This window comes from Taudactylus pleione, unplaced genomic scaffold, assembly GCF_031769625.1.
Source record: "Taudactylus pleione unplaced genomic scaffold, aTauple2 ptg000305l, whole genome shotgun sequence".
In the NCBI taxonomy this organism is placed as follows: Eukaryota; Metazoa; Chordata; class Amphibia; order Anura; family Myobatrachidae; genus Taudactylus; species Taudactylus pleione.
The window spans coordinates 1,587,977-1,606,728 of NW_028284706.1; the positions used below are offsets into that span (position 1 = coordinate 1,587,977).

Genomic DNA, 18,752 nt, shown 5'->3' on the forward strand with positions numbered 1-18,752 from the left:
CTCTTGGCTGCTGTTCACTACCATCTAACCCCTAATCCGGTTACAACATGGCGGCGAATGCAAGCATTTGATCTGTGCATATTGAGAGGAGCAGCAGCAGCAGCCTTCAGAAACATGCAGGAAGCAGATCTGTGTGTACTTGGAGAGAGGCCAGACTACAAATACAGCCCAAAGTATATTAGCAGGAGTGATACTCTGCAGATACTTTTTACAGCATAATACAGGTTGGGAGCTGCAGTGCCACACATACAAAGGCAAGTCCAAGTGGTTTTCAGTCTGCATTGTAGTGGTAACTGCTACAGTTAAAAGAGCCAGACTCGGTCTCTCCTTTTTTTTTTTTTAAACAATGTTGATACATGTCCTGAGTTACAGCGGCTACAAAGTTGCCAGTAAAACCTGGAGGAACTGATTGATCTTGGAGAGAGATAAACTGGTTGGAGATAAAGTAGCAACAAATCAGCTCCTAACTGCCAGTTTACAGGCTGTGTTTGAGAAATGACAGTTAGTAGCTGAATGGTTGGTACTTTATCTCTCTGCAAAAGTTAGGCCCTGATTCAGACCTGCTCGCTAGATGCGGCCGCTCGCTCCCTGTGTATGTAAATTCATCTAAGTGACGTCAAGGCAGCTGCTTGCACGTAAAGGCATAAGCACGCCCACCATGTCTTGGCGAGCGAGCACTTTGTGCTTACAGATGCCCACCAGCCTGTGTTTAGCCGCCCACTAGCGTACGTCATCTCAGGAATTATATACAACCATCAGTACATCGGGTTCCTTCGGATCTGTCCGCAGCGCTTTCGGTTGACTGTACCCTACCGCAAGCACTGCGAGCAGTTCAGTGTAAAATTCAACCAGGTGACATGTGCTATGACGCTGCCTGTAAATTATGCACACCTCTGAAACTGCGTTGAAACACTCTGGCACGCCTGCGTCCGCAACTCCACTCCCCCGTTACTACTGTCCTGCCCCTGTTCCCACCCACAAACGGCCTCTCCCGTCACTCATTCCACTGAGCTATCTTTGCAGGGCGTGCAAGCACATTCCGATCGTTCATACTAGTTTGCTCACACGCACTGCGAACTACCCGCATGCCCACATTAGCGAACATCGTCAGCAACGAGCGGCGGCTTGCTAGCGAGCAGGTCTGAATCAGGTCCTTAGTATATAGGCCCCTAAGGGGTCTATTTGCTAAGCAGTGTTAGGAAACAGAGTGAAAAGTGATAAGGTACCAGCCAATCAGCTCCCAACTGTCATTTTTCAAACACAGCCTTTGAGATGACAGTTGGGAGCGGATTGGCTGGTACCTTATCACTTTTCACTTTGTTTCCTAGCACTGCTTAGTAAATAGACCCATAAATCTCATGAAAACTTTCAGGAACAGCGTGGAACCTTGACTGAGTTTGTACAGCAGCTGGCAGCAGTGGCTAAAAATGTGTTCTCCAGCATAGCGACCAGCTACAGGTCATACGAGCTAGTCACTTTCTTAAAAAACTGGCTATGGGTGATGACGTGGAGGCATATCTGACCACCATTGAATGAACTGCAGAGTGTTAGAGTTGGCCTAAAGAACAGTGGGCCGGCCTGTTGGCACCTTTTCTTACCGTCCAACCTCAAAAAGCTTACTTCATTTTAAGCCCTGCAAATGCTTAGGACCAGTGGGAGCTCCAGAGGTGGGGCTGCAGCGCAGTCCAAACTTCAAATAGGGGAGCCAAACCAACTGCCAGTGAGTCCCGCCCAGGATATTTGGAAGGGCAGTTGGTGTGTCTCCCCTATCTGAATTTTGGACTGCGCTGCAGCCCCAGCTCTGGAGCCCCCACTGCTTATGACTATGGAAACCTAAAAACTGTATTCCTGAGTCGCCTGGTACTTACACTGTCGGTTTGAGGTCAATGAGTGCACCGCTGTATTTACTTCATAAACAAGCCTCCCCGCTCACAAATGCATGACCTTGTCCACCTGACTAAGAAATGGTCACAGCCCTAAAGTTTAATCAGTCCACAGATGGTTGAAAGAGTTGTCATGGACCATTATTTGAGGTTTCTGCTCATGATTTTGTGCAAATAGTGAGTCATGGGGACTGCAATTACAGTTAAAATCACATACTTTATTGGTTTGTAATTCAATTAATTCTTTATATCTTTATAAAAAAAAATTGGGAAATTACTGTGACTTCGGCCAGGCTTGTTGGAGGGCCCTGGCGGGGGCCAGCTCTTCCCTCCTCCCCCCTCCCTCTCTCTTACCTGTCAGCAGCCCAGCACATGCTGCTGTGTGCTGGGCTACGGTGGACGCACCCCCTGCAGCACTGCCAATTGATTTTTTTTTCTTTTCCTCTTAGGGGGTGTGACTACACCACCCGCCATTAGGCAACACACTGTTAAATAGTACTGGGCCCAGGCTTGCTCACTACGTCCCTGATTACAGTAGTTAGCAGCTGGTTGTTACTAGGGGTGTGCACCGGCCACTTTTCGTGTTTTGTGTTTTGGTTTTGGATCTGGATCTTTCTTCGTGTTTTGGATCTGGATTGGTTTTGCCAAAACCACCCTTCCTTGTTTTGGGTTCGGGGTTTTGTGTTTTGGATCTGTATTTTTTTTTAAAAAAGCATAAAAACAGCTAAAATCACAGAATGTGTGGGTTTTTCTGCTCCTATGCTATTATTAACCTCAATAACCTTAATTTCCACTCATTTCCAGTCTATTCTGAACACCTCACACCTCACAATAGTGTTTTTATGTCCAAAAGGTTGCACCGAGGTAGCTGGATGACTATGCTAAGAGATACGAGTGGGCGGCACAAACACGTGGCCCATCTAGGAGTGACACTGCAGTGGCAGACAGGATGGCAGTTTGAAAAACTAGGCCCCAAACAGTACATACTGCAAAGAAAAAAAAGAGGTGCAAGATGGAATTGTCCTTGGGCCCTCCCACCCACCCTTATGTTGTATAAATAGGACATGCACACTTTAACAAACCAATCATTTCAGCGCCAGGGTCTGCCACATGACTGTGGCTGAAATGATTGGTTCGTTTGGGCCCCCACAAAACAAGCTGGCAATTAATCTGTCCCTGCACAAACTGGCTCTACGGAGGCAAGATGTCGTCCTCATCCTCCTCATCCACCGATTCCTCACCCTCTTCAGTGTTGTGTACATCCTCATCCTCACAGAGTATTCATTCGTCCCCGCTGGAATCCACAACCACAGGTCCCTCTGTACGTTCAGGAGGCTGGTCTCCCTGGAAGAGTTGATAATTCATTTTATGAACATCATCTTCTCCACATTTTGTGGAAGCAACCTCCTACGCCTTTCGCTGACAAGGTTCCCGGCTGCACTAAACACTCTTTCGGAGTACACACTGGAGGGGGGGCAACTCAGGTAAAATAGAGCCAGTTTGTACAGGGACCTCCAAATTGCTTCTTTTTCCTGCCAGTACAGGTACGGACTGTCTGACATGCCTACTTGGATGTTGTCACCGATGTAATCCTTTAACAGACAGGCGCACGCTTGTTGCTGCTGCTTTAAGGATGCAGGTGCGGCTACAGCCCACACAATTCACAAAGACAGAAAAAAAATAAGAATATTTTTATTGTTTGTGGAGCGCACTTTGAGGGTTACACCACCCTTTAACAGACAGACGCACGCTTGTTGCTGCTGCTTTGAGGATTCAAGTGCGGCTACAGCCCACACAATTCACAAAGACAGAAAAAAAATAAGAAGTTTTTTATTGTTTGTGGAGCGCACTTTGAGGGTTACACCACCCTTTAACAGATAGACGCATGCTTGTCGCTGCTGCTTTAAGGATGCAGGTGTGGCTACAGCCCATGCATTTCACAAAGACAGAAAAAAAAATAAGAATTTTTTATTGTTTGTGGAGCGCACTTTGAGGGTTACACCACCCTTTAACAGACAGACGCACGCTTGTCGCTGCTGCTTTGAGAATGCAGGTGGAATCTAGACGGGATTTGGAACCGGGGACACACTACCTCCATCAATTGTCTAAATCCCACTGCACTAATGGCGGACCCACGTCTAACACCAACATAGCAGTCAAGGCCTCAGTTATACGTTTTGCTTCAGGATGACTGCTGTCGTACTTCATCCTCATCGCTAGGGACTGTTGGAGGGTCAATTGTTTAGTAAAAGTAGTGGTGTTCCTACTTCCTCTCTGGGATGATGAACGACTCCCAGCAGCAGCAACAGCACTAGGAGGAAGTGGTTCTTGATCTTTCCCTATTTTATTTTTATCAGAGAAAGTTTGGTCCTCCATTTATGTTATATTGATATATACGTGCAGCTAAAGCGCACACAAACACAGAAAATATTTTTTTATTTTTGCTGGAGAGTAGTGCACTTTGTGGGTTACACCACCCTTTAAGAAATGAGCCAGCCAGCTCTTTACTTATGGGACACAGGCGCACGCTTGGCGCTGCTCCTTTGTTGATGCACGTGCAGCCACAGTGCACACAATTCACAAACACAGAAAATATTTTTTTATTTGGTGTGGAGTGTACTTTGGGGGTTACAGCAGCCTTTAACGGTCAAGCCAGCCGGCTCTTTACTTATGACACAGGCGCACGCTTGGCACTACTTTGTTGATGCACGTGCGGCTACTGCGCACACAATTCACAAACACAGAAAATATTTTTTTATTTGGTTTGGACTGGAGTGTACTTTGGGGGTTACAGCACCCTTTAACGGTCAAGCCAGCCGGCCCATTACTTATGACACAGGCGCACGCTTGGCACTACTTTGTTGATGCACGTGCGGCTACTGCGCACACAATTCACAAACACAGAAAATATTTTGTTATTTGGTTTGGAGTGTACTTTGGGGGTTACAGCACCCTTTAACGGTCAAGCCAGCCGGCCCTTTACTTATAACAGACAGGCGCACGCTTGTTGCTGCTGCTTTAAGGATGCAGGTGCGGCTACAGCCCACACAATTCACAAAGACAGAAAAAAAATAAGAATATTTTTATTGTTTGTGGAGCGCACTTTGAGGGTTACACCACCCTTTAACAGACAGACGCACGCTTGTTGCTGCTGCTTTGAGGATTCAAGTGCGGCTACAGCCCACACAATTCACAAAGACAGAAAAAAAATAAGAAGTTTTTTATTGTTTGTGGAGCGCACTTTGAGGGTTACACCACCCTTTAACAGATAGACGCACGCTTGTCGCTGCTGCTTTAAGGATGCAGGTGTGGCTACAGCCCATGCATTTCACAAAGACAGAAAAAAAAATAAGAATTTTTTATTGTTTGTGGAGCGCACTTTGAGGGTTACACCACCCTTTAACAGACAGACGCACGCTTGTCGCTGCTGCTTTGAGAATGCAGGTGGAATCTAGACGGGATTTGGAACCGGGGACACACTACCTCCATCAATTGTCTAAATCCCACTGCACTAATGGCGGACCCACGTCTAACACCAACATAGCAGTCAAGGCCTCAGTTATACGTTTTGCTTCAGGATGACTGCTGTCGTACTTCATCCTCATCGCTAGGGACTGTTGGAGGGTCAATTGTTTAGTAAAAGTAGTGGTGTTCCTACTTCCTCTCTGGGATGATGAACGACTCCCAGCAGCAGCAACAGCACTAGGAGGAAGTGGTTCTTGATCTTTCCCTATTTTATTTTTATCAGAGAAAGTTTGGTCCTCCATTTATGTTATATTGATATATACGTGCAGCTAAAGCGCACACAAACACAGAAAATATTTTTTTATTTTTGCTGGAGAGTAGTGCACTTTGTGGGTTACACCACCCTTTAAGAAATGAGCCAGCCAGCTCTTTACTTATGGGACACAGGCGCACGCTTGGCGCTGCTCCTTTGTTGATGCACGTGCAGCCACAGTGCACACAATTCACAAACACAGAAAATATTTTTTTATTTGGTTTGGAGTGTACTTTGGGGGTTACAGCAGCCTTTAACGGTCAAGCCAGCCGGCTCTTTACTTATGACACAGGCGCACGCTTGGCACTACTTTGTTGATGCACGTGCGGCTACTGCGCACACAATTCACAAACACAGAAAATATTTTTTTATTTGGTTTGGACTGGAGTGTACTTTGGGGGTTACAGCACCCTTTAACGGTCAAGCCAGCCGGCCCATTACTTATGACACAGGCGCACGCTTGGCACTACTTTGTTGATGCACGTGCGGCTACTGCGCACACAATTCACAAACACAGAAAATATTTTGTTATTTGGTTTGGAGTGTACTTTGGGGGTTACAGCACCCTTTAACGGTCAAGCCAGCCGGCCCTTTACTTATGACACAGGCGCACGCTTGGCACTACTTTGTTGATGCACGTGCGGCTACTGCGCACATAATTCACAAACACAGAAAATAATTTTTTTTTTGGTTTGGACTGGAGTGTACTTTGGGGGTTACAGCACCCTTTAACGGTCAAGCCAGCCGGCCCTTTACTTATGACACAGGCGCACGCTTGGCACTACTTTGTTGATGCACGTGCGGCTACTGCGCACACAATTCACAAGCACACAAAAAATATTATTTTTTTAGCACTTGGGGGGAGCACCCCTGATGGACAGAGCATCCCCTGGACAACACTACAGCACCCCTTTAGGACTGGGACTCTGCACAGGACTTTGGAGTGGACACAGCCCCTATGGAGAACTGACTGCACAACACAGTCCAGCCAGCCCCTATGGACTTTGAAGTAGTGGACACAGCCCCTATTAAAAACAGCAGCACAGCACAACACAGCCAGCCCCTATGGACTTTGAAGTAGTGGACACAGCCCCTATGGACAACAGCAGCACAGCACAGCACAGCACAGCACAACACTACTCTGCACTACACTACACTACACTACACAGCCCAGCCAGCCCTAACTCCCACCCTCCCTCTTCACTGTCCACAGCCGAGTGAGAAAATGGCGCCAACGCGGGTACCTTATATAGGATCCAAAACCCACGAGACCCGGAAGGCGGAATGATGACGTTTTGCCTCGATTTCAGATCCGAGTCAGGCGGGAAAAGTCGAGCCTGACTCGGATCTGCCTCGGATCGGGGGGGCTCGGGGGGGTTCGGATTTCAGAAATCCGAACCCGCTCACCCCTAGTTGTTACTATGCAGCAGTACTGCTTACTGTTAGAATGAATGCTAAATCCTCACTCCCTGAATTGTTATTTAGTTGCACTTTAAATGAATTATGTTAGCAACATTGGAACTTTCCCACATACATATCTGATTTCAAACTCTTTTCTAATGTGAATACTTCAATTAATAGCTCCACTCAGTAAATCACTGTTTAATCAGCAGTTAGTTACAACAATATGTATATGTAAATTGGCTTTTTTTTTTGGTTGGGTCACTGTATCTGTTCAGCACTCTCACAACAAAGTGGTTTGTTGTTATTGACCAGTGGTTTTGAGGTCTCTGTCCATGGTTTTGCACATATGGGCAAATTGGTACAGATGGTGGAGTGGCAGCAGCAGAACTACTGACTGCTCTGCAGAACCCCCTAGATCTTACATGTCTTAGGTGTGGTATGTCAGGGCAGGTTGTTGCCAATTGTCCAGTTTCTCAAGAACCCTTGCAATGTGATGCTGCCTCTGAATGTAGAACATCTTTCTTTGCCAGGTTAGCCTGTACTGTTTTACCTCTGGCAGAGCCAGAAAATAAATGTGTATTATAATTGTTATGGAAGGCAACTGGATAGAGGCATTGTTAGACTGAGGAAGTTTAATTACTGTGGGAAAGCTGGGTTAGTAAACTCAAAATTTTAGCGAACAACTGTTGGTGAAACCTGCAGAAATGGTGACAACGACATTATCTCACTGCTGAAGTGAATATTGAGGCCTCTAGTGGTTCAGCTATTGTTAAGGTAGAATTGGTCCATTCCTTGGTGCATGAGGCTATGATAGGGAGAGATTTTCCCCATGTTTGGAATTGATGGGAATCCCGTATGGTCACAGGTGTGAACGGAATGCAGTTGTTTGACAGTGCTGATGGTCTGCTGGCTGTGGGTATGTTCTCTGAACTCCCAGAGCCGTTTCCTTTTGCTATTATGGCTGGGGAAGTAGCGAATGATGAGGTGTAGCCAGAACTTTGTGGGCCCGATTGCAACATTTTGAAGGTGCCCCTGTCCCAATGCTCCTACAGAAACACCCATCCGCAGCTGTTTTTTTGCCCCATAATAATTCCCTAGTTCATATTCTGAACAATAGTAGTGCCCTAGTTAATTTTATGCCTCATAGTAGTGGCCTAGTTTATTTCCTGAACCATAATAGTGCCCTAGTTTACATTAAATCTCATTGTAGGGTTGCCAGTACACATTATGCCACACAGTACCTCCCAATTCACATTATGACATACAGTTTCAACAGTTCATATTATGCCACATTTCAGTGTTCCCAGTTCATATTCTGCCACACTATAGTGCCCCCAGTTCATATTACGCCAAATTAGTGTCCTCCATTGCAAATTATTCCATATTAATATTGTGTCATATTGTGCCCCAGTATATATTATGTGACATTACAGTGCCCTCCAGTTCATATTTTACTACATTACAATGAGCAGGTCAGATTATGCCACATTACAGTGCCCCTTTACTATTATAACATTCACTACACACAACTCTCACTGAAAATGGAATGTCTCCCCATTCAGACTGGGCATGGGCCAGACCGAATTGCTTAGCAGGCAAATCCAGGATGCAACTACAGTATATACCCGGGGTCTGGTGCCCCCTAAGCCTCTGGGCTTAATATCAGTGGTACCCCCTCCCCCAATATAGCTACGCCTAAACTTTCTGTATTATAGAGTGTTATTGTTGGGAGACCAGTTACTACTAAGGTGGCATATTATTTGGAAAAGGGAACTCCCCTAAGTGTGTAAGTGCCAGGATGGTCGAGATCTGTGCTCGAAATGGGAATGTAGAAATGGGGGTATGGAAAATTGAATAGAACAGCCAGGGGCTGCCTCAGGCCCGCAGTGGCTTTCTGGATTTTGATTATATGAGATCAATCTCCGGGTGCCCAGCAAGTACAGGTCAGTCGGGTAAGAGTCTTGGTACCATTTGTAATAGCAATGTTTCTTTAGAATTGGTGCCTTAGGGAAGATTACTGCCCCCAAGTCTTTTCCTTGTAATCTTATCAGTAATCTTATCATTTGTGGATAATCTCCAGCCACTTCCCCCAGTTCTATTCAGCCTCATCCCCCATTGTCTCTTCAGCTTCATTACCCCATTGTCTCTCCAGCTGCAGCCCCCTTTTTTCTCTCCAGCTCCAGCCAGTCCCCTTCTGTCACTCCAGCTCCCTTCTGTCTCTTCAGCTCCAGCCCCAGCATCCCTCCAGTTCCAGCCTACAGACACTTACCGTCTTCTTCTGTGTCTTTTGGATGCTCCTTTGCACTGCAGTTCCTCTGCCTTCGGTGGTATGGCATGACGTCATGACATCAAGTGTGGTAAGCCGCAATAAACAAAAAATAACTTTAATGCACCGTTGCAGGAAAATTCATTGACTGCGGCTGCCATCTTCCCGGATCACGTACATGCCTGCATCCTACTAATCCCTGCCTGGAAGTTGCGGTATGTCATACCACCGTATACTGCCCTACTTCAAGCACTGGTCGAGATAATGCACATTAAGTGCCCTTCACTATCCACTGGCTCTACTTTTATTTTTGCAATGCAGGTTGCAGTTGTCTGGTGATCATTCCAGTAGTACCCATTAAGGGGTCACATAATGTGAAAAAAGGGAACATTCACTTTCAAGTAAGAGTGTTCTTGATCTTATTGAAGTCAATATGGTGGAAATATTCCCGCATCTATAGACATAATGATTTCTGTACTGCAGGGGTGGCCAGACTTTTGGACTTGGTGATCTATTTATAAAGCTAAATACCTTTCATGATCTACTGAGCCCAAACAGGGGACATGGCATGCAAAAAGGGGATGTGACCTCACAGCAAGGGGCATGGGGTCTGTCCTGCCGAAATCTCACATAGTATCCCCAATTCAAATGACACCACACAGTAGCACAATCTTATTCACATTACACTGCATTAGTGCCCCTGATTCACATTACACCACATAGTTGTGTCCCTTTTTCACGTTATGACACAGAGTAGTACCCCTTATACACAATACCCACAGTAGTGCCCTTTATACACACAATGCCCACACTAGTTCCCCTTATACAATGTCTACTGTAGTAGTGCCCCTTATGTAATGCCCACTGTAGTAGTGCCCTTATGCAGTGCCCACTGCAGTAGTGCCCCTTATGCAGTGCCCCAGAAGTAGTGTCCCTTATGCAGTGTCCCTAGCAGTAGTGCCCCTTATCCAGTGTCCCCAGTAGTAGTGCCCCTTATGCAGTGCCTACCAGAGATTAACTGTTCAGGGGTCACATCTTTGAAAGTGGTGACCCTTCTTTTAAATGAGTCTGTGGGTGCCAGGATGGGTCAGCACTTTTAATGTACTTACCCCCTAGTTCCTGGCTTGTGAAAATGTATGCAGTGTTTTGACTGGACGGGACCGAGCTTAATGACATCATTGCATTCCCAGTGCAATAACGTATTCAAGCTCCACTCACTTCTGGATGTATGTTTGCTCCTGCATTTCAGCCCCTGTTGTACTTAGAATGAGTCACATTCATCTTTAGCACTGCAGGAGTTCTTTTTTATATTTTGATGATGTTTTCTAATATATTGCTACCATAATTTGCTATAGATCAACTATGGCTGATGTCCTAGTAGCTGAAAGAAAGCATGTGATTGGTCAGCAGAACAAGTTGCTTCATACTAGATGCTACTAACAGCAGCTATGGACTGATCAGTATAGGTAGGTTCAGTAAGTCAGAAGCTCTGGACCTGAATCGAAGGTGGATGCCACCCCGACTGCGAGTTTTTGCAGAGTCGTAACGGTGATAATATGCAAATGCTAATTTCAGCCTTCCCCTTGTATATTAGTGTGTGCCGGAATGTGCAAGTCCTGAGATGCCCACTTGCAATGCCCGTGAACAGTGCAACTCCGCTGTTGGTTCCAAACACTCCACCATCGGCGCACCATAGCATTCTACCAGCTTATGGCAGGTGCAGCGTTTCCTTCTGAAATTCCACTAAACATGGCCTCTGTGGCTGCAGCTGTGCATCTGGGAATGCAGCCACGTGTATTGATACACCCAGAACACTCCAACAACACATTCACCTTATGGCACCTCCCAGTCACCACCAAAGAACACCCAGCCCAGGGCTGTAACTAGGGTAGTGCGGCCAATGCCACCGCACAGAGTGCAACTCCCTGAGGGCAGAACACCGGCTGCCCACCTCATTCCTCTCTCTCTGACAGCGATGGATGCCCGCTGCTTACAGTGTGATGCATTGCACCCAGCTCTGTAAAGCACAGCCACAGAGAGCAGCTGCAGCCTCCCCCATTCAGGTGACTCACTATGTGGAATGGGGGGCAGGGAAAGCACTATATGGAATGGGGCAGAGAAACCACTATGTGGTATGGGGGACAGGGAAAGTACTATGTGGAATGGGGGGCAGTGAAAGCAGTATGTGGAATGGGGGCAGTGAAAGCACTATGTGGAATGGGATAAGCACTTTGTGGAATGGGGGCTGGGAAAAGCACTATGTGGAATGGGGGGGAAGGGAAAGCACTATGTGGAATGGGATAAGCACTATGTGGAATGGGGGACAGGGAAAGCAATATGTGGAATGGGGGCAGGGAAAGCACTATGTGGAATGTGGGGCAGGGAAAGCACTATGTGGAATGGGGGCAGGGAAAGCACTATGTGGAATGGGATAAGCACTTTGTGGAATGGGGGACAGGGAAAGCATTATGTGGGTTGGAGGCAGGGAAAGCACTATGTTGAATGGGGGCAGGGAAAGCACTATGTGGAATGGGATAAGCACTATGTGGAATGGTGGCGGGGAAAGCACTATGTGAAATTGGGGGCAGGGAAAACACTATGTGGAATGGGAATAGTAAAGCAGTATGTGGAATGGAGGCAGGGAAAGCACTTTGTGGAATGGGGGGCAGGGAAAGCACTATGTGGAATGGGGGGCAGGGAAAGCACTATGTGGATTGGGGAGCAGGGAAAGCACTCTATGGAATGGGGCAGGGAAACCACTATGTGGTATGGGGGGCAGGGAAAGCACTATGTGGAATGGGATAAGCACTATGTGGAATGGTGGCGGGGAAAGCACTATGTGAAATTGGGGGCAGGGAAAACACTATGTGGAATGGGAATAGTAAAGCAGTATGTGGAATGGAGGCAGGGAAAGCACTTTGTGGAATGGGGGGGCAGGGAAAGCACTATGTGGAATGGGGGGGTCAGGGAAAGCACTATGTGGATTGGGGAGCAGGGAAAGCACTATATGGAATGGGGCAGGGAAACCACTATGTGGTATGGGGGGCAGGGAAAGCACTATGTGGAATGGGGTCAGTGAAAGCACTATGTGGTATGGTGGGCAGTGAAAGCACTCTGTGAAATGGGGGGCAGTAAAAGCACTATGTGGAATGGGATAAGCACTATGTGGAATGGGGTGCAGGGAAAGCAATATGTGGATTGGGGAGCAGTGAAAGTACTATGTGGAATGGGGGGCAGGGAAAGCACTATGTTTGAGGGGCAGGGAAAGCACTATGTGGAATGGGGGGCAGGGAAAGCACTATGTGGAATAGGATAAGCACTATGTGGAATGGGGGGGCATGGAAAGAACTATGTGGAATGGGGGGCAGGGAAAGCACTATGTGGAATGGGATAAGCACTAAGTGGAATGGGGGCAGGGAAAGCACTATGTGGAATGGGATAAGCACTATGTGGAATGGGGGCAAGGAAAGCACTATGTGGAAAGGGATAAGCACTATGTGAAATGGGGGCAGGGAAAGCACTATGTGGAATGGGGAGCAGGGAAACCACTATGTGGAATGGGGGGCAGGGAAAGCAGTATGTGGAATGTGGGCAGGGAAAGCACTATATGTAAAGGGATAAGCACTATGTGGAATGAGGGGCAGGGAAAGTGCTATGTGTAATGGGGGCAGGGAAAGCACTATGTGGAATGGGGGCAGGGCAAGCACTATGTGGAATGGGGGGCAGGAAAAGCACTGTGTGGAATGGGATAAGCACTATGTGCAATGGGATAAGCACTATGTGCAATGGGGGGCAGGAAAGCACTATGTGGAATGGGGGAAGGGAAATCATTATGTGGAATGGGGGTTAGGGAAAGCACTATGTGGAACGGGGGGCAGGGAAAGCACTATGTGGAACGGGGGGCAGGGAAAGCACTATGTGGAATTAGGGGCAGGGAAAGCGCTATGTGTAATGGGGGCAGGGAAAGCACTTTGTGGAATGGGGGCAGGGCAAGCACTATGTGGAATGGGGGGCAGGGAAAGCACTATGTGGAATAGTTTAAGCACTATGTGGAATGGGGACGGAAAAGCATTATGTGGAATGGGATAAGCACTATGGAATGGGGGGCAGGGAATGCACTATGTAGAATGGGATAAGCACTATGTGCAATGGGGGTCAGGGAAAGCAGTATGTGGAATGGGATAAGCACTATGCGCAATGGGTGGCAGGGAAAGCACTATGTGGAATGGGGGCAGGGAAAGCACTATGTGGATTGGGGGTTAGGGAGAGCACTATGTGGAATGAGGGGCAGGGAAAGCACTATGTGGAATGGGGGCAGGGAAAGCACTATGTGGAATGGGGGCAGGGAAAGCACTATGTGGAATGGGGGCAGGGAAATCACTATATGGAATGGGGGCAGGGAAAGCACTATATGGAATGGGGACAGGGAAAGCACTATATGGGATGGGGGCAGGGAAAGCACTATGTGGAATGGGGGGCAGAGAAAGCACTATGTGGAATAGGATAAGCAGTATGTGGAATGGGGGCAGGGAAAGCACTATATTGAATGAGGGGCAGGGAATGCACTATGTGTAATGGGGGCAGGGAAAGCACTATGTGGAATGGGGACAGGGCAAGCACTATGTTGAATGGGGGGCAGGGAAAGCACTGTGCAATGGTGGGCAGGGAAATCACTAAGTGGAATAGTTTAAGCACTATGTGGAATGGGGACAGGGAAACCATTATGTGGAATGGGATAAGCACTGTGGAATGAGGGGCAGGGAAAACACTATGTAGAATGGGATAAGCACTATGTGCAATGGGGGGCAGGGAAAGCACTATGTGGAATGGGATAAGCACTATGTGCAATGGGGGGCAGGGAAAGCACTATGTGGAACGGTGGCAGGGAAAGCATTATGTGGAATGGGGGTTAGGGAAAGCACTATGTGGAATGAGGGGCAGGGAATGCGCTATGTGTAATGGGGGCAGGGAAAGCACTATGTGGAATGGGGGCAGGGCAAGCACTATGTTGAATGGGGGGCAGGGAAAGCACTGTGCAATGGTGGGCAGGGAAATCACTATGTGGAATAGTTTAAGCACTATGTGGAATGGGGACAGGGAAACCATTATGTGGAATGGGATAAGCACTGTGGAATGAGGGGCAGGGAAAACACTATGTAGAATGGGATAAGCACTATGTGCAATGGGGGGCAGGGAAAGCACTATGTGGAATGGGATAAGCACTATGTGCAATGGGGGGCAGGGAAAGCACTATGTGGAACGGTGGCAGGGAAAGCATTATGTGGAATGGGGGTTAGGGAAAGCACTATGTGGAATGAGGGGCAGGGAAAGCACTATGTGGAATGGGGGCAGGGAAAGAAAGCACTATGTGGAATGGGGATATGGAAAGCATTATATAGAAAGGGATAAGCACTATGTGGAATGGGGGGCAGGGAAAGCACTATTTGGAATGGGGGTTAGGGAAAGCACTATGTGGAATGAGGGGCAGGGAAAGCACTATGTGGAATGGGGGCAGGGAAAGAAAGCACTATGTGGAATGGGGATATGGAAAGCATTATATAGAAAGGGATAAGCACTATGTGGAATGGGGGGCAGGGAAAGCACTATTTGGAATGGGGGACAGGGAAAGCACTATGTGGAATGGGGCAGGGAAATCACTATATGGAATGGGGGTAGGGAAAGCACTATGTGGAATGGGGGCAGGGAAAGCACTATATGGAATGGGGGCAGGGAAAGCACTATGTGGAATGGGGGGCAGGGAAAGCACTATGTGGAATAGGATAAGCACTCTGTGGAATGAGGGGCAGGGAAAGCACTATGTGGAATAGGTTAAGCACTCTGTGGAATGGGGGGCAGGGAAAGCACTATGTGGAATGGGATAAGCACTACGTGGAATGGGGGGCATAGAAAGCACTATGTGGAATGGGGGTCAGGGAAAGCACTATGTGGAATGGTGGGCTGAGAAAGCACTATGTGGAATGCGATAAGAACTATGTGGAATGGAGGCAGGGAAAATACTATGTGGAATGGGGGGCAGGGAAAGCAGTATGTGGAATGGGATAAGCACTATGTGGAATGGGGGGCAGGGAAAGCACTATGTGGAATGGGATAATCACTATGTGGAATGTGGGGCAGGGAAAGCACTATGTGGAATGCTACTCCTAGTGTGTGAGTCACTCACTGTAAGTGATTGATTGGGTTGTGCTACCTGTCCCTGACAATGATTATGGTCATGTAGTTTGGAAGCCGACGGTCTAAATCCGGACCACCGGCTTCCAGACGTTCTAATCTCGGCGTGGTACATCTAATCTAAATCTAGACGCCTGTCATTAACCAGACGCTGGAAGACCGACGCCCGGAATCCCGATCGAAGTGATGCCGGGCGCGGACAGCCGCTGGGGGGATGGTTAGTTTTAGGGCTCCCGGGGGAGACTTAGGGTTAGGCACGCCCCTGGGAGGTTAGGGTTAGGCTAGGGGGAGGGAGGGTTAGGCACCCCCGGGGGCAGGTTAGGGTTAGGCACCCCCCCGGGGGACACCTACGGAGCACCCAGCTTGTTGAGCCAGACGGAGCCCGCCCAGCCGCCAGGCCAGTTGCAGCGGTTCCCGCTACCACACTCAGTCACAGCCACGCCAGTTTGGTGTGCCTGGTCCCTGCTCTACAGGGATCCGGGTACACTTCAGACACAGGCCGGACAATACCCGCACAGTGTGAGTAGTGGTTATGCTATACAGGTGATTACAGTCCTCCGATAATTGGATTTTCCTTTTGGCTACATTGTTCCCACATTCCAGCTGACATTCTGTTATCCCAGTGGACATCTAAACCTTGTCTGTGGACAATATAGTCATTCAATGCACCTCGGAATGGTCTATTGGTATTTCTTCTCCATCTGAATATATACCGTGCCAGTATAGAGATATATATTTTATATATTTTACATTTATTTATGCTGTCATGTTTTAATTTTTCTTATTGCAATAAATGTTTGCATTATTAGTGTGGTCTATTGGTTAAACCAGCACTCTACTCCACCCTTTTCAGTGAAACTTAGTGAGCCTAATTAATGTACATGTTGGTGCATCCATGTACTTGTAAATTTCCCATGGGCCCACAAATGTTTAGTTATTCCCCTTTAAATCCCTTTATGCCCTTCATTGGGATGTTCAGAGTTTGAGATACATTTATAATCTCCTCAACAAGAAGTGAGGGAATTGACCAAACCATACATCCTTGCAATTATTATTGTTCAATTCCAAGGGGCCTATGTATCAAGCGGTTTTTTTACATAAAATTATGCAGAAACTGAAATGTCTACATAATTGTATGTAGTGTAGCTATGTACTAAAAGAACAATGCAGGAGATTTAACAGAAATCTCCAGCAAAGTGCTAATTAGCGCTGCAGATTGCAGTCCTCATTATTATAAATGGGGACTATGATCTGACCCCTATGTAATTAGGCCCTCATTCAGACCCGCTCGCAAGCGCTATGCTCTCACAAGCGGGTCGATGGTGGGGCCCTGTGTACACGCCGCGCGTAAGCCCCGTAGCGAGTGGGAAATTCACTCGCTCCGGGGCTCGCTACAAACGGGGCGGCTGTCGATGTTGATCGACAGCTCGTCCCATTTTGTATTGGACAAACGGAGGCGTTCCTGAAGGAACGCCTGCAGTTTGTGGGCGGCCCTACTGACATCAAAAGAGGCCGGTTTAAAAAAAAAAAAAAGCGGCCGCCCTCTGAATGAGGTCCTTAGCCCCTTTAGTTTACACCATCTTCAGATAGTGTAAACTACTGTAAGCCTATGGGGGCTCTTTCGATCTCTCCCCCGCAGCTGCCGGCTGCTCCGGAAGCTGACACTGTGCGCATTGCGCAGTGTCAGCTTCCCCCGGGTAAGTCTTTCACTTCTGTGAAAGACTTCCACAATTTCCTGGGGATATAACTCTCAGGGACAGCAGTTACCGAAAACGCTGTCCCTGCGAGTTCCCCTTGGTACATAGCGAGGATAATTTCATTAAGAAATGAAAATATCCCCTGCGAGTTGGACCGATAATAATCACGGCAGTACCGCAATTATTAGTACATAGACCCCCTCAATATTATTTATCCTTTTATACAGATGTGCAAGTAACAATTACCTTAGTTGAAGTCTACAAGCTTAACTACATGTTATATATCTGCCACATGCAGCACTAAGCAGAACTACTGCTATGTCAACAGTTGTAAAAGAAACAAGCTTGTCGTGCAAGTGATATTAAGGTGCCCAAGCTCTCTAGTGCGGTGTGAGGGTGCTCCTCTGCCATATCGGATAATCAAAGGTTCTACCAATGACCTAGGAAAAACGACTACTGCATGGAGTACTAAGCTAGCAACGCAGTATGCACTTACAAAGAGGAATTCTCCTAGCCTTATTTACATGTAACAAGACCCGTGAGATAATGTTCCTCTTTACGCTGTGTAAAGGTAGTGGATGTCACCATATTACTTTTCTCTAAGTCATTGTTTTCTTTTTGGGTGGGGTGCATTAAGGTTTCAATGACTGCTCAGAGCCGCAGTGCACACCCCAGTTCACAGGTAACTCCCAAGCCCCATTACCCCTGTGTCACTGGTGATATTTAAAGACCCACTAGCCTAAAATACAAGATGATTTTATATGAAAAGAGATCTTTTTAGTAGTCGCGTATATATTTTTAAATACTCCTCTATCATGTAAAACTTGATGCATTGATATATATGACTGCAACATTTTCCTTTGTTATGAAGCAGCTGTCTTGTAGCACAGTTTTGGAGAAATAATATAATTGACATTAATGTTAAGTAATACTGAACAGCTAGGAAACAAGGGTGATCCCAAGGTGGTAACTATTATAGCATAGATTTCATCTCATGTATGCTAGTGTGACATACTTGCCTACTTTTGAAAAAGCATTTCAGGGAGATTGTGAAAGTAACACCTATGAGCGCGTGTTACAGTGGGCGTGTGCTGCTACATGTGAGAGGTGTGTCATAATACTAACTTACATCCAAATGTAAATGAACCCCAAAGCAGTTAGTAAGATCTACTTGTTGAGGAAATCACACTGATACTTTTTAAAAAAAATGTATGTAGCCATAGGGATCATTGTGCCTTATACCCAATGCAGGGAAATAATATTAATGATCCCATTTGAATGTGTATATATCTCTGGGTTTTTATATAACAGCTACAAAATGCGGGTAAGATGCAATCCGGGAGATTTCTAGGCTTTTCAGGGAGTCAGGGAGATTGCTGCTATTTCAGGGAGTTGCAAGTATGTAGTGTATGTAGACACTATGCCTAATGTGCCAAATGTAGAGTGGTGTACTCTTCAAAAGGAAGTTATTATTTACACTAAATCTACCAGCAAGGAAAAAACATTTATTTTACACTTATAGCATAGAAACAACA

The 18,752-nt window shown here is 46.9% G+C and overlaps 1 protein-coding gene across 2 annotated transcripts in view; it reads left to right on the forward strand.

Annotated features, from left to right (window-relative positions):
* Window positions 1–18,752, forward strand: part of SYTL1 (synaptotagmin like 1) — a 66,676-nt gene that overhangs the window by 15,021 nt on the left and 32,903 nt on the right. The gene's annotated exons all lie outside the window — the stretch shown is intronic.